Source organism: Sapajus apella, unplaced genomic scaffold, assembly GCF_009761245.1.
Source record: "Sapajus apella isolate SASKATOON/1434 unplaced genomic scaffold, GSC_monkey_1.0 scaffold13, whole genome shotgun sequence".
NCBI lineage: Eukaryota > Metazoa > Chordata > Mammalia > Primates > Cebidae > Sapajus > Sapajus apella.
This window is the reverse complement of record NW_022436953.1, coordinates 23229241-23246450: the sequence shown is the minus strand read 5'-3', so window position 1 is coordinate 23246450 and position 17210 is coordinate 23229241.

Sequence of the window (17210 nt, the reverse complement as noted above, 5' to 3'; positions counted from 1 at the left end):
GATACAAAATCAATGTGCAAAAATCACATGCATTCCTATACACCAATAACAGACTTAAAGAGAGCCAAATCAAGAACAAACTTCCATTCACAATTGCCACAAAGAGAATAAAATACCTAGGAATACAACTAACAAGGAACGTAAAGGACCTCTTCAAGGAGAACTACAAGCCACTGCTCAACGAAATAAGAGAGGACACAAACAGATGGAGAAACATTCCATGTTCATGGTTAGGAAGAATCAATATCATGAAAATGGCCATACTGCCCAAAGTAATTTACAGATTCAATGCTATCCCCATCAAGCTACCAATGACCTTCTTCGCAGAACTGGAAAAAATCACCTTAAACTTCATATGGAACCAAAAGAGAGCCCGCATAGCCAAGTCAATTCTAAGCAAAAAGAACAAAGCGGGAGGCATCACACTACCGGACTTCAAACTATACTACAAGGCTACAGTAACCAAAACAGCATGATACTGGTACCAAAACAGAGATATAGACCAATGGAACAGAACAGAGGTCTCGGAGGCAACACAACATTTCTACAACCATCTGATCTTTGACAAACCAGACAAAAACAAGCAATGGGGAAAGGATTCCCTGTTCAATAAATGGTGTTGGGAAAGCTGGCTAGCCATGTGCAGAAAGCAGAAACTGGACCCCTTCCTGACACCTTACACTAAAATTAACTCCAGATGGATTAAAGACTTAAACATAAGACCTAACACCATAAAAATCCTAGAAGAAAATCTAGGCAAAACCATTCAGGACGTAGGTGTAGGCAAGGACTTCATGACCAAAATACCAAAAGCATTGACAACAAAAGCCAAAATAGACAAATGGGACCTAATCAAACTCCACAGCTTCTGCACAGCAAAAGAAACAGTCATTAGAGTGAATCGGCAACCAACCAAATGGGAAAAAATTTTTGCAGTTTACCCATCTGACAAAGGGCTGATATCCAGAATTTACAAAGAACTAAAACAGATTTACAAGAAAAACACTAACAAGCCCATTCAAAAGTGGGCAAAGGATATGAACAGACACTTTACAAAAGAAGACATACATGAGGCCAACAAACATATGAAAAAATGCTCATCATCACTGGTCATCAGAGAAATGCAAATCAAAACTACATTGAGATACCATCTCACGCCAGTTAGAATGGCGATCATTAAAAAATCTGGAGACAACAGATGCTGGAGAGGATGTGGAGAAATAGGAACACTTTTGCACTGTTGGTGGGAGTGTAAATTAGTTCAACCATTGTGGAAGACAGTATGGTGATTCCTCAAGGACCTAGAAATAGAAATTCCATTTGACCCAGCAATCCCATTACTGGGTATATATCCAAAGGATTATAAATCGTTCTACTGTAAGGACACATGTACACAAATGTTCATTGCAGCACTGTTTACAATAGCAAAGACCTGGGACCAACCCAAATGCCCATCGACGATGGACTGGGTAGGGAAAATTTGGCATATATACACCATGGAATATTATGCAGCCATCAAAAACGATGAGTTTGTGTCCTTTGTAGGGACATGGATGAACCTGGAAACCATCATTCTCAGCAAACTGACAGAAGAGCAGAAGATCAAACATCGCATGTTCTCACTCATAGGCGGGTGTTGAACAATGAGAACACATGGACACAGGGAGGGGAGCACTACACACTGAGGTCAGTTGAGGGGAAACAGGGGAGGGACGGTGGGGGGTGGGGAGCTGGGGAAAGATAGCAAGGGGAGAGATGCCAGATGTAGGTGATGGGGAGGAAGGCAGCAAATCACACTGCCACGTGTGTTCCTATGCAACAATCTTGCACATTCTTCACATGTACCCCCAAACCTAAAATGCAATAAAATAAATAAATGGGAAAAACAAACAAACAAAAGCAAGAGAGAGAGAAAGAGAAAATAGGTCTCCTGGAAATGACTAACTTAAAATACAAAAAGAAAGGCTGGGTGTGGTGCCTCACACCTGTAATCCCAGCACTTTGGGAGGCCAAGGCAGGCAGATCATGAGGTCAGGAGATCACGACCATCCTGGCTAACACAGTGAAACCCCATCTCTACTAAAAATACGAAAAATTAGCCAGGCATGGTGGCACATGCCTGTGGTCCCAGCTATTCAGGAGGCTGAGGCAGGAGAATCGCTTGAACCAGGAGGCGGAGGTTGCAGTGAGTGGAGATCACACCACCACACTCCAGCAGGGGCAACAGAGTGAGATTCGGTCTCAAAAAAAAATAATAATAATACAAAAAGACAAAGGGATGAAAATTATCAGAAAAATGAAAAGATAGAAGACCAGTCCAGGAGTTCCAACACTCAAATAACAGAAGTGCCAGAGGGAGATTACAGAAAAATAAAAGAAGCAAATTTACTTATTCATATTTCAAGAACATTTTTCAGAATTTAAAGAATAAGTCTGTACATTGAGAAGGCCAGCTGATAGTGTATAAAAATAGATCCAAATCTAGTCATAAAATTATGAGATTTTGAAACACAGGAGACATGATTTAGCTAAGCAGTAATTCCACCCCTTTTGCAGTGACTGGTTTAGGACTGGGCATGCAGTGTAATTCTAACCAATGAGACATGAAGGGAAGTTTGCTTCGGCCTTCTGGAAAGATTTTTTTTCTTTTTTTTTAAGTGTTAGAGTCTCTCTCTGTTGCCCAGGCTGGAGTATAGTGGTGCAGCCTCTGCTCACTACAACCTCCACCTCCCAGGCTCAAGTGATCCTCCCACCTCAGCCTCCTGAGTAGTTGGGACTATAGGTGTGCACCACCATGCCCTGCTAATTTTTGTATTTTTTGTAAAGACAGGATTTTGACATGTTGCCTAGGCTGGTCTTGAGCTCCTGAGCTCAAACGATCCACCCACCTCAGCCTCCCAAAGTGCTGGCATTACAGACATGAGCCACCACACCCAGCCTTTGGAAAGATTTCTTAATAACTCAAATGCAGAGAGTCTTCCCTTTTTCTGTTTCTAGGCATCTGGAACTGCCTCAGCCATCTTTGAACCACAAAAGCAGCTTAAGAGGACACACATTCCTGGGTTCAACCTATTCTCCCACCTCAGCCTCCCGAGTAGCCGGACTACAGGTGCGTGCCACCACAGTTGGCTAAGTTTTGTATTTTTTGGTAGAGATGGTATTTTTGGTAGAGATTTTTTGGTATATTTGGTGTGTTTGGTAAGACAGCACACGCTCTCTTACTCAATAAGGAGCTGAAATAGAATGGGAAAGGATCCCTAAACTGGGATACAGAGGAGGAGTATTTTTTGGTAGAGAAGGGGTGTCACTATGTTGCCCAGGCTGGTCTCAAACTCCTGACTTCAAGCAATGCACCCGCCTTGGCCTCCCAAAGTGCTGGGATTACAAGCGTGAGCCACCACTCAACCTAAATTTAGGTCTTTAATCCACCAGGAGTTTACTGCTGGGTATGGTATGAGATGAGGATCCAACTTTATTTTGCTCCAGATAATGGAGCCCATTTTTCCTAGATTATTTACCAAATATTCTGCCCTTTCCCTATCTCTACAAAGTACTACTTCCCAAATATAGAAGGTCTATTTTTGGATGCTTTTCTATTCAGTTGGGCCTGTTTCTATAATATATGCTGGTATTTATAATGTATGTCAGTATCTCATAGTGTAAGTCTCATTTCTTTGCCTTTTTTCCCAAGAAAATCTTAGTTATTCATGAAGTTTTATTCCTCCATCTTATTTGCTAAATCCATTTATTAGGTTCTCTAAAATACTCAGACTTCTAATTGAAATTACACTGAATTTATAGACTAATTAGGTGAGAATCAACCAGTATTATAATGTTGTCATCCATCCATAGCTCTTTATTTATATTTTATTTTATATCCTTTAATAGAGTTTCTAATTTTTCTTTATAAAAGTCTTGAGACTGTTTTATTATGTTAATTCCTAGAAAATTTATAGGTCTGTGGAGTTTGGGGTTTTTTTGTTATTTTAATTTGTACCTTGTTTTCTTCACATTTTATGATGAGTAATTTCTAGAGTAGAAGGTACTCTTATTAAGATTTATTTTGTACCTCCAAACCTGCTGAGCTTTTAATTCTCTTTTTAGTTCTAATGGTTTACTCTCTTGGGTTTACTTTGAAAAGTCTCATTCTATTTAAAAATAATAACAATTTTGTCTCTTCAATTTTGTGTTAGTTGTGATTTAGGTTCAGCTACATATAATGGAGCCCCCAAATAACAGTGGCTTAAGAACATAGAAGTTCATTTCTCTGTCACATAAAAGGATGTAGGGAGTCCAGGCCCAGCGTGAAAGCTCTACAGCAGCCTTGGGGTACACCCTCATCCTCATGCTCCCATGTTGCTCCTGGCATCACATTCACGCAGGACCCGTAAAGGAAACACCTCAGAAATTGCACACACAGCTCCTATTTACAGCTCACTAGCCAAAACCTAGCTTCAGATCTTGAAAAATCATCTATTCACCATTTGTTTTACTTTACTATTTCATTGATTTCTGCTTTTACCATTACTTCTTTCAAATTTACTTTACAATTTTTTTGATTCTGTAAAGGTTTATTAATATTTTTATTTTATTGATTGATTTGATACGGAGTCTTGCTTGGTCTTCTAGGCTGGAGTACAGGGGCGTGATCTCGGTCACTGCAACCTCCGCCTCCTGGGTTCAAGCAATTCTCATGCCTCAGCCTTGAGTAGCTGGGATTACAGGTGCGTGCCACCATGCCTGGCTAATTTTTTGTAGAGATGGGGTTCTGCCATGTTGTCCAGCCTGCTCTGGAACTCCTGACCTCAAGTGATCCACCCGCCTAGGCCTCCCAAAGTGCTGGGATTAAAGGCGTGAGCCAGCGCGCCAGGCCGATATTTTTAAATAGCTCTGTTTTGAATTGGTGTAATTTGAAACACAGAAAATGGGCACCCAGTGCTTGGGCCTTAATGCCATGTCCGTGACAACAAGCTGGCCTAGAGCCCACATCAGCGGGACCCACCCTGTCCCCAGATAGGCCACGGCCCCCTTAGGAAGAGGCGGGCTTCTTGGGATCACTTCAGTTTTTCTCAGAGCCCCTGTGAAAGGAGCTCCTCTAACCATCTGCTTCCCATGGAAACCTGGACTCTGGCTGTGTCATGGGGGACTCCTAGTTGCTCATCTTCTTTTGCTTCCGTTTGAGCTTGTTCCAAATCCTTTCCAGAGCCACTTTTCCCATGCAGAAAGTGATGGCAAAGTTGCGCTTGTACCGGTCTCTATTATAATACATGGGCTTCTGAAAATTTTTACTTAAAAATTCCTTGTAAAATTCCGCCATTTCTTCTGCATTCAGTGTTGTTTTCTGACCAGATTCGGTTCTCAGGGCCAGGACTTTTCTTTTCCATCTTTCCTGTTTCTGGTTTTATTCGCCACCATAAAGTCCCCTCTTGGTATAGTTTTAGTTGCATCACACAAATATCACCATGTCCCACTTTATCATCCAATCCCAAGAATTTTGTAATTTCTCCTTGTAGTAGGGCAGCTTCTGACTTGGTTCCAATGATCCTTGTCTCCTGACACTTCTGCTCTTATGTAACTCCTGGAGACAGGGCTTGTCCTAGAGACTTGCTTCTAGAATATGACAAAGGTGGTGAGATGTCAGTTCCCAGATTAGGTTATAAAAGGCTATGATGCTCCTCTTCCCAGCACATGCTCTCATACTCACTCTGATGAAGCAAGCAGCCATGCTGGGACATCCACAAAGCAAGGAACTGTGGGCAGCCTCTGGCCCGCAGCCAGTAAGGAGCTGAGCAGCCCTCAGTCCAACAGGCGACAAGGTTCTAAATCCTGCCAATAATGACGTGAGTGGGCTTGGAAAAAGGTCCTTCTCCAGTTGAGTCTTAAGATGACTGCAGGCTGGGCATAGTGGCTCACGCCTGTAATCCCAGCACTTTGGGAGGCCAAGGCAGGTGGATCACTTGGGCTCAGAAGTTCAAGACCAACCTAGGCAACATGGTGAAACCCCATCTCTACAAAAAATACAAAAATTAGCTGGGTGTGGTGGCATGCACTTATAGTCCCAGCTACTTAAGAGGCTGAGGTAGGAGGATGGCTTGAGCCCAGGACATGGAGGCTGCAGTGAGCTGAGATCTCACTAATACACTCCAGCCTGGCTGACAGGGCCAGACCCTGTCTCAAAAAAAAAAAATTACTGCGGCCTCCACCTTGACCAAGAGTACACAGCTAAACCACACCTGAATTCCTGACCCACTGAAGCTGTGAGATAATCAGTGTTTTGTTTGATGCCACGAAGTCTTGGGATAATTCATTACATAGCAATAGATAATTAATATACCCCCATATCTTCTTTAACCCAGGAATTAATTTTCAGTGATGTGTTTTTAAATTTGTAGTGATATAGGACTTATCATTAGTCTTCTATATTTGTTCTCTCTTGCTGCTGTAACAAACTACCACAAGCTTAGTGGCTTTGAAACAACTCAAATTTATTATCTTACAGTTCTGGACACAGGTCTTACCAGGCTAAAGTCACGGTGTGGGCAGGGCTGGATGTTCCTTTCTGGAGACTCTGGGGAAGAATCCGTTTCCTTGCTCATTCAGGCTGTTCCTTGCTGTGCTTGGCTTGAGATCCCTATTCCCTTATTAGCTGTTTTGTTACAGCTGAGGGCCACTCCCAGTTTCCAGAGGCCACCCACAGCCCTTGAGTTACAGGCCCCTTGACTTACAGGCCCCTCCCTCCGTCATCAAAGCCAACAACAGCAGGTCAGGACTTTCTCACATTCCACCTCTCTGACCATTCTTCCATAACCATGTCTCCCTCTGCTGACAGCTGGGAATGGTTGTCCCCTTTTTTAAGGACTGAAGGGATTCAATTAGACCCACCTGAATAAACCAAGCTACTCTCACCATCTCAAGGCCCTTAACCTTAATTAGATCTGCAAAATCACTTTTGCCATGTAAAGTAATATAGTCATGGGTTCTGGGGATTTAAGTGTGGACATCTTTGCAGGGCCATTATTTTTGCAAACACATCTTCTGATATTGATTTATAATTCAATTACATTTCCACCACAGGATGTAGTTTACATAAAGTCATTTCTTTCTAATTCACTAAGAATTCCTTTGTGACAAAGGCATAGTACACATATAGTTTTGTGCCTGTTCTGTGTTTGCTCAAAATAATATATTTGTTTCTGAAATGTAAAGTTAAACTTCTCTCTGCTAATTTAAGTGATCACATTATTAAACTCGTCCATATCCCTGGTAATTTTTTCTGCTTAATTTATTAGCTTTTGAGTATGTGTCAAAATCTCCAACTATAATTCTTGACTTATCTATCATCTTCTTTCTGTTGTTTTTGTTTTGTTTATTTAATTTTTAGTAGATATGGGGTCTTGCTATGTGGCCCAGGCTGATCTCAAACTCCTGGGCTCAGGTGATCCTCTGGCCTCAGCCTCCCAAAGTGCTGGGATTATGGGTGTGAGCCATCATGGCCGGCCCCTCATCTTAATTCTACTACAAATTACTTGATATATTTCAGAGGTCTGATGTTAGGGGCAGATGTCTGTGATTGTCGTAACTTCTTAGTCCATCGTTCCCTCTAGCAGCATGCAGCACCTTGCTTCATCTTTGATCAGTTGGTTTTGTTGCTGCTATGTTTCATTTGCCGTAGATTTGTTTTGCCTTACACTAAGATTACTCCCTTTTTCTTATTCACATCTGCCTGCTGCATGTCTTTCTGTTCATTTATTTTCCATTTACGTATATCCTTTTCTTGTAAGAGTGACTTGGTAGATCATACATTGCTGGGTCCCAGGATCCCCTCATTTAGCCCATGAGAGAGTCTCTGAATTTTGTCAGTTGCCTTTCTTTCACAGGGCTCCTGCTCCTCAGATGCCTTCTAATTGTTCCTCGGAGATTTCCATTATTTCTTTAACATTACCTGTCCCTCAGGTAGTTGATGGCTCCTTGGTAGAGAGGAAAGAGCCTAGGACATATGCTTCTCCAGGTGAGCTAGGGTGAGCTGAAGTCGGAGAACCTCTAGGTAGGCTTTCCAGGCTCAAGCAAACCCTGCCTGGGGACCCTCTGGAGTGAACAGTGGTAGAGGTTCTGGTCTAGTGGAAGTGGGTATTCGATTAACCAGTATGTTCATCTGCCTGCTTGCTTAAGAGTTGCTGTAAATTATAAGATTTTGAGAAGGCCAACTTCTGGGTCCGGCCATACAAGCCAAGATTTGCAATTGCACTGGGGAGGTTCTCCCAGCTCCCACCTAGTTCACCCAGGACAGTGTCAGGGAAAGGCAAAGCCCTGAGTAAAACCCAGTCCAGTCTGTTCTGGCCTTGATTTCCTCCCCTGACCAACTCCAGACCTCCTGCCCGGGACCCAATGCTCGCCTTTTCTCCAAAGCAGTTAGGATCAGCTGCCAAGTGAGGCTTTGAGCATATCACGCTCCCTGTCGCTTCTGAGCATGTACAGGGTTGAGATGGGAAGAAGTTGGCTTCCTTGGCTAGAAGATGAATTCTAAACAGCCTGTAACAGAGATTTGTTTTTCTTGCAAGAAAGTGTACAATCGTTTATTACCTATACAACCTAATTTCGATTTTGAGCCTCTCCTCTGGTCAGGCTGGTTGGAAAACATAAGCTCTTCATTTCCCATAGGTGATATATTCACATAGCTCAGAAATAAAAAATAAACAAAAGTGTTACTGTAAAAATATCTTTCCTGCCTGTATATAGAACTGCTAATATTGGTTTCTTATGCATCTTTTCAGAGTTTCATCAAATATACACAAGCAAGGAAAAAAATGTATTCTGTATGAATACACACACACACACATTCTTATTTGCTCCCTTTTCCACAAAGGACAGCACACTGTACAGTCTACTCAGCATTTTGCCTTTGTTATTTCACTTTAAATGTCTGGTAGATCTTTCTCAACAAAGAGATTGAGCCTTCTTTACAGCTATACAGGATCCCGTGGTGTGGAGGACTATAACTTATCCAACCATCTCCCACTGATAGACATTGAGGTTATTTACAATTTTCTGCCATTACAAACAATGCTGCGTTGAATAATACAGAGAGTTAAACAGCAGAGAGAAATGTGAAAGATAGCGAAGGCATTTCATCATGTGTTTCCCAGTAATTTTTTTCTTCCCTGCTGCTGTTTCTTCCTGCTGCATTTTTATTTTCCTGGAAGCCCAATGTTGATGCTTTATTGCAGTTTGCACATTGTTCAGGGTCATTTTAGCCACTGGAACTATCCAATAAAATAGAAAAACATACATTTGTGGAAGTCTTGAAAGTTAACAATAACGAATCTCACACTCATTCAGGGCCTTCTGCGCCTGAGTGCTCAGATAGCATGCTAATGGGGATTTTGAAATCTCAACACACAGTGACCATCAGAAGCAGACACCTCCCTCCTGTCACAGCAGACTAAGAAGCACAGGGTGCGCGGGTCAGGCCACTCTTCCCAGAGCTACTGACATGAAAGGTACACAGAAATTGTTTCCAGTGATCCATAGCTCTCAAAAACCCACTGGCGTTTGTACCCAGCAGAATTGAAGTCAGAGACTCCACAAGATATTTGTACAACCATATTTGTACAACCATTTCTTCCTTCCTTCCTTTCTTTTTTTTTTTTTTTTTTTTAAACAGGGTCTTGCTCTATTGCCCAGGCTAGAGTGCAGAAGCTTGATCTCAGCTCACTGCAGCCTTAACCTTCAGGGGCTCAAGCAATCCTCACAGTTCAGCCTCCCAAGTAGCTGGGACTGCAGGTTGTGCCACCACGCCTGGCTAATTTTCTGTATTTTTTTTTTTTTTTAAGAGACAGGGTCTCACTTTGTTGCCCAGGCTGGTCTCAAACTCCTGGGCTCAAGTGATCCTCCCACCTCAGCCTCACAACATGCTGGAATTACAGGAATGAGCCACCACACGCAGCCTGTACACCCATTTTGTAATAGCATAATTCACAATAGCCAAGGAGCAAAGGCCACTCAAATGTCCATTGGCCAACAAATGGATAAACAAAATGTGGTATATAACACAATGGAATATGATTCATCCTTAGAAAGAAGGGAAATCCTGACACATGCTACAGCATAAGCCTATCTTGAGATTATGCTAAGTTGAATAAGCCAGTCACAGAAGGACAACTGCTGTATAATTCCACTTATATGAGGTATCTATAGTAGCCAAATTCATGACAAAAAAAGGTAGAATGGTGGTTTCCAGGGAGTGAGGGAAAGAGATAAGGGGAGTTGCTGCCTAATGGGTATAGAATTTCAGTTTTGCAAGATGAAAAGAATTCTGGAGATGGATGATGGTGATGATGACACAACCATTGCCTGTACTTAATGCCACTGCACACCTAAACATGGTTCAGATATGTATTTTATCACAATTTTAATTTTTTTAACAGAGTCAAAAAATAAACATTGGCAGCCGCTTGGTTGACGTCAGTCTTTCTGTATAAGCAGCCGTATGCAGAGCCTTTTCTGATCGAATCATTTTTCTCTATAATCCATTTCTCCACAATCATAGAAGAGAGTTGTACAGAAAAGATCTCATCATGAGGATGATACTCGTGAAAGTACAAGTTCATATTAATCAGGCCCCTACTGAGCCAGGCACTAAGCTAAGCTCCTTACTTTATCTCATTGAATCCTTATTAAAGCTCTGCAAGGTCAACACTATCTGCATTTTACAGATGAGAAAACAAATGCTCAGCAACGCCAAGAAAAACAGCTGAAAACTATTAGCACTAATGAGAGCAAGGAGTGGGGCAGATGGACAGGCCGCCAACAGGAAGTCACTAATACTTTCCTAGATACCAACAATAACCAACTTGAAATTGTTTTTAAAAAGTCCCACTCAACAACCAAAACCACAAAATATTGGGAAGAGGGCTGTAAAAATCTAGGGGAGAAATGTAAATAGGAGAGCGATTAGGACAAGAGAGAGGGAAGAAATTCACCTTTCACCTGGTGTACCTCTGTATAGTTTGAATTTTTACAATCATTTTTGTAAAAACAACAAAATCTTAACATAAAAGTGAGGTCAAGAAAATTGTCCAGAGTCAGTATCTGAAAGCAAATTGGTCTAAATTCAAAGGCTAATCCTGGCCAGGGGGTGGTGGTTCACACCTGTAATCCCAGCGCTTTGGGAGGGTGAGGCAGGCGGATCACTTGAGGTCAGGAGTTTGAGACCAGCCTGGCCAACATGGCGCCTGGCTCTACTAAAAATACAAAAAATTAGCCAAGCATGGCGGTGCACGTGTGTGGTCACAGCTACTCTGGAGGCTGAAGCGTGAGAATCGCTTGAACCTGGGAGGCAGAGGTCGCAGTGAGCCAAGATCACGCCACTGCACTCCAGCCTGGGCAACAGAGCAAGACTCTATCTCTAAATAAACAAAGGCCATTTCTTTATGTTCTGCCATCCTAGATTCCACCCAGGAAGCCTGCTGGCTGGTGCCATGCGTCACCCTGAGAGGACAGACATGTTAGAAGGACATTTTTGGATTACAAAGCCAGAAGGAAAAGACTTGGTTGGATGTCTCCTTCAATAGAGACAGTGTGGGAGTTTTCTATTTGCTTTTGCATTTTGTTTTTGTTTTGCTTTGTTTGTGTGCTTGTGTGTTTGTTTTCAAAGGATCATCATCAAAACGAAAACACAAAATCCAACATCCCCTGGGGGATCAGTGGCCCACCCACATGCAGTGCTCAGTCTCATGTGAACAGAATCGCTCTAGAAGATTCCTGATTTAGGAACTTTTCAGCCAGGGTAACCTTGTGTACCTGTGGCAAGGGTGGTGGGACTGTATTCTATGTGAATGACGCCCCCGGACCACACGCTCAATGCAGAGCTACTGCTCTTGGCTCAATTTCCCTCCTGGTTTCCCCTGAGCCTTTTTCCATGGCGAGCCCCCAAGTACTGGCCCTTTGGCTTGGACTCAGTTTTCCCCCTGCCTAGGATCCTTCATTGACACTGTCCACCCTCACCCTAGCCATGACTTCTCCTTCCTCTGAGCACTGAGTCTTGGAGCTCTGGGCTCCTCCAGTGGTAGACCACACCCCAGGAACTCAGACCAGGCTCAGGGCTTCAGGCCTCCATGTTCTTGAGGGCTCCAGGCAGTTTCCTGAGGATGCTTCAGAAAAAAAAATCACTTACCTCTGGAGGGTCACATTCCCTTGGGAGAATCCCTCTCACTTTACCCCTAGTGTCCTTCCAAATCCTGGGCACTTTACAAGGCCCCATGGCAATGCATGCATGGCCCAGAACTCCCAGGCAACTGGCATTCTCATGCTCTCTCACTCATTCTCTCCCTCCCTCCTTCCTTCATGATTTCTAGCCCAATAGGCATGAACATCTCTTGTATAAATCCTTCTTTTCTTTTTCTTTTTCTTTTTTTTTTTTTTGAGACAGAGTCTCGCTTTGTCACCAAGGCTGGAGTGCAGTGGTGTGATCTCAGCTCACTGCAGTCTCCGTCTCCCGGCTTCACGCAATTCTCCTGCCTCAGTCTCCCAAGTAGCTGGGACTATAGGTGTGTGCCACCACACCTGGCTAATTTTTTTTTTTTTTTTTGTATTTTTGGTATGGACAGGATTTCACCATGTTGGCCAGGATGGTCTTGATCTCCTGACCTCAGGTGATCCGCCCACCTCGGCCTCCCAAAATGCTAGGATTACAAGCATGAGTCACCAAGCCCAGCCCATTTTCCATATAGCAAATTTCTCCAGGCAGTGGATTTTCTCTAACAATATAACAAGCATTTGTAAACACTCTTGCATACGTTGCTTCATTTGGCCCTTTCGTGTGATCTGTCTAAATGAGCCATCTATACAATAACTTGGATAATAATACCTAGTATTCCTGAGCACTGACTGTGTTCCAGATAATGAGCTAACAAGCACTTTATCTTCTTCTGAGGTTATTACTATCCACATTTTATAAATGAGAACACATGCTCAGAGTTGGTAAGTAACTCTCCCAATGTCACTCAGCTAGTAGGTGACATAGCCTGCATTCAGAGCCAGGTCTCTAGACCTTGAAGTTCTTTGTGTTACACTGTGGCTCAGGTAAACATGGAACCATATTTACAAATGCCAATACATGGTGAAGGGGGAAATAGAAGAGCTTTAAAAGTCAGTAGTGAATTCAGAGGCACATAAACCTGGACAGATGACCCTCCGCTCCTCCCTGGAACTAAGGAGGTCCCTGTATTACAATGATCGATGTCATTCACTCAGCGTCTCCTCGGTGCCAGTCCTAAGGGCTTCACGTGTAATTTTTCTTACTAAGCGTGTGACGGTGATCAAGTCTCTTGACTTCCCTTACTCCCAATTTTGTCCTGTAGAATAGGATGACAATGTCTGCTCCTGGGGCTGTTATGAGAGGTGACAGAGATGAAGCATGAATAGCACTCGGCTCTGGGAGGAGCAGCAATCATTACTTTATAGTAATGATTGGAGGATTACTTTATAGTAATTACTTTATAGTAATTATAGGAGGATTGTGATCAGGGTAAGAAAACATTCTAAATGGACCTTCCTGGGAGGGAGACAGCCTTCCCAGAAGCACCCTATTCCACCTAGCCAGCTGTCCCCCCAACAGCAGCAGCCAGGACTGAGTACATGGCCATCCCTGGGCCATCACTGTTAAAGGGATGAGTGCCATGCAAAGGCTAGTCACACGGGGTGGAAGAACACAGGCCAAACAGATAACATTCTTTTCAAAGAAATTCCTTTTTATGTATTAATTTAGAGACAGGATCTCACTCTGTCACCCGTACTGGAGTGCAGTGGTGCCATCATGGCTCACTGCAGCTTTGACCTCCAGGGCTCAAGCCATCCCCACCACCTCAGCCTCCCAAGTAGCTGGGACTACAGGTGCGTGCCACCATGTCTGGCTAATTTTTTAAATTTTTTTGTAGAAACAGGGTCTTGCCCTGTTGCCCAGACTGGTCTTGAATTCCTGGGCTCAAGCAATCCCCGCTCTTTGGCCTCCCAAAGTGCTGGCATTACAAGCATTGGCCACTGCACCTGGCCCTGTTAATTTTTTTTAACTTAACCCCCTCCAAAATATTAAAAGGGATCTAATCCATAATCTCCAGCAATATTTCTCAAATCCCCATTTCACACCACCCCAATTTCTCCAAAGCACCTCAGAAGGTCCCTCCTCCTAAGGCTCTCCCTCTACCGCCAGCCCTTAGAAGCCCTTCCCCCTGTGATCTATATTGACTTGGCCTCTTCTAATGACAGTTTTCCTTCTTGCCCCTGTCTCCAGCCTGGTCCTTCTCTGCTCAACTGTGGGGTGGTCCTCAACTCTTCTCTCCCATCCCAAACCCAGTCGAACAGAAAACCCTCCAGCCTCTACCTTCAAACTAGGTCCAGAATCCAGCCACGCCTCACCCCTTCCCTTCCACCACTTGGGTCCAGGCCACATCATCTGTCACCTGGGCTCCTGTAAGAGCCTCCTCTGTGGCCTCGTGGCTCCACCCTTGCCCTGTAGTTGATGCTGGGGCATACCAACCTGATCAACTCTTTCAACAGAGGCATTCACTTCCCCGGCTTCCAGACCTGTCACCTGCCAATGGCTCTCAGTCGAGTCCCTTCAGGAATTTCCCTCGTAGGGAAGGGGCTAGGTTTAGGAAGAGAGCTGCCTAGCTGAGCTCACACCCCCTTTCTGGGAGCAGCCCACATGCTATGACCGCTCGATGCAGGGATATCAAGTCCAGGCCCCTCGCCTGCATTCAGGACGTCTCTGAAAGACCATCCTATTTATTGGGCCTCAGCTGCAACGGCCACACTTAGGCCCCTGCCCAGTCCTGCCTCCCTCACTCCCCTACAGATGCTGATCCCAATGGTGCATCCCAACAAACTTCCTGCATGTTTTCCTCTCTCTCAGAGTCTGTTTCTGGGGAAATCCACCCTGTGACACCCCCTGCTGTCCTCTGTCCCCAAGCAGCCCAGAAGGATGCTATTAAAATACAAGTCCCATCATGTCACACCTCTGCCCAGGTTCTCCAGGGGCTCCTCATTTCCCTAAGGGTAAAAGTCAAGGCCCTAATAATGGCTTCAAGAGCCTGCGCAGCCCGCCCTGCCTTCTCTCTCCTTGGCTTTTTTCCTACAGCCTCCCCGGCCTCCTTGCCAGAATAGGCATGCTCCCACCTTCCAGCCTGGGTTCCCACTTTGGATTCTCTATGCCCACTGCACTCTGGCCTCAGCCCTCTGCGTGGCTCATGCCCTCACTTCCCTCTGGTCTCCACTCTAATGTCACCTGTTCAGGAAGCCAAGACCAATACCACTCCCAAATTATTGCCTTTGGCCCACTTTTTTTTTTTTTTTTTTTTTGAGATAGGATCTCACCTGTCACCCCAGCTAGAGTGCAGTGGTGTAATCACAGCACCCTCAACCTCCTAGGCTCAGGCAATCCTCCCACCTCAGCCTTCCAAGTAGCTAGGACTACAGGCATGCACCACAACACCTGGCTAATTTTTGTATTTTTTGGTAGAGACAGGATTTCACTATGTTGCCCAGGCTGGTCTCAAACTACTTGGGCTCAAGTGACCTGCCCACCTTAACATCCCAAAGTGCTGGGATTACAGGCACAAGCCATGACACCTGGCCCTGCTTTAGTTTTTCCATAGCATCTCCAGCTATGGATTCCAGCCTACCATACATCTCCACATACCATTTATCCTGCACATTGCTTACCTGCTATCTCCCTTCCCACTGGAACTTAAGCTCATGACAGGGATCTCTGTTTTGCTCACTGCCATATCCCAAGTGCCAGAAACAGAGCCTGGCTCATGGTAGGCTTAAACAGGAATCTTTAGAATGGATGAGTGAATGAATGAATGAGTGAGTCCAAACCTGCATCACAAAACTCTAGACGCTCCCCAAACAGCAACAGCAGAGCTTCCCATGTCAGTGTGGGAAAGAGGAGTGAATCTATGAACTCTCACAATCACTGCATTCTGGGTCATCTACCTTGTAAACAAAGATTGCCACCAATTTCAGTGTCCAAATTTACACTCACACCTTTTTTTTTGAGACGGAGTCTCACACTGTCGCCAGACTGGAGTGCAATGGCACACTCTCAGCTCACTGCAGCCTCCGCCTCCTGGGTTCAAGTGATTCTCCTGCCTCAGCCTCCCAAGTAGCTGGGATTACAGGCACGTGACACCAGGCCCGGCTAATTTTTGTATTTTTAGTAGAGACGGTGTTTCACCATCTTGGTCAGGCTGGTCTCGAATTCCTGACCTCATGATCCACCTGCCTCAGCCTCCCAAAGTGCTGGGATTACAAACATGAGCCACCGTGCCCGGCCTACACTCACACTAAGATCATATTTCTCCCTAGTGAAATAAAAGAGAATGATGCCCTTGCCCCAAGGAAAGGCTTCTCCAGGTGGATGTGACAATTGGATGAGACCATGCATGGCTACAGCTTCATCCGGTGCTTGGCATTCAGCGTGTGCTTTATGAAAGGCAAATGTGGTTGCTTCTTTTATTTCCTTGTCAGAGCTCCTCAGTGCTAGCGCGAGAAGAGACGCAACATCAGACAGGTTGATGCCAATGGGAGTTGAGTTGTCTCTGATATTAGGTGAAATTTATTTTCCAATTTTCTGTATGTAGTTATAATTTAAATTGTATACATATGTATTTGCTTAAGGAGAAGTAAAATATCTAGTGTATAGAATTTTAAAATTACATGAATATATGAAAAAAATTATTAACCAGGAAGTAAAAGTAGGTTAATGTCCAGAGTTGAATCAGAAATAAAAGATTCAATGGGCACTGTGGCTCACATCTGTAAACCCAGTACTTTGAGAGGCTGAGGCAGGAGGATCACTTGAGCTCAGGAGTTCAACACCAACCTGAGCAACATAGCAAGACCCCATCTCTATTAAAAAAAAAATTAAAAATTAGCCAGCCATGTCATGCTCCTGTAGTTACAGCTACTTGGGTGACTGAGGTAGGAAGATTGCTTGAGCACAGGAGGTTGATGTTACAATGAGTTATCATTGCATCACTGCAGTCCAGCCTGGGCAACAGCATGAGACCTTATCAGAAAGAAAGAAAAGAAAAAGAAAGAAAGAGAGAAAGAGAGAAAGGAAGGAAAGAAGGAAGAGGGGAGGGAGGGGGGGCCGGGGGAAGATCAGAGATCACGCGGTCATGACATTAAAAATTAGCAAGCCATGTCAT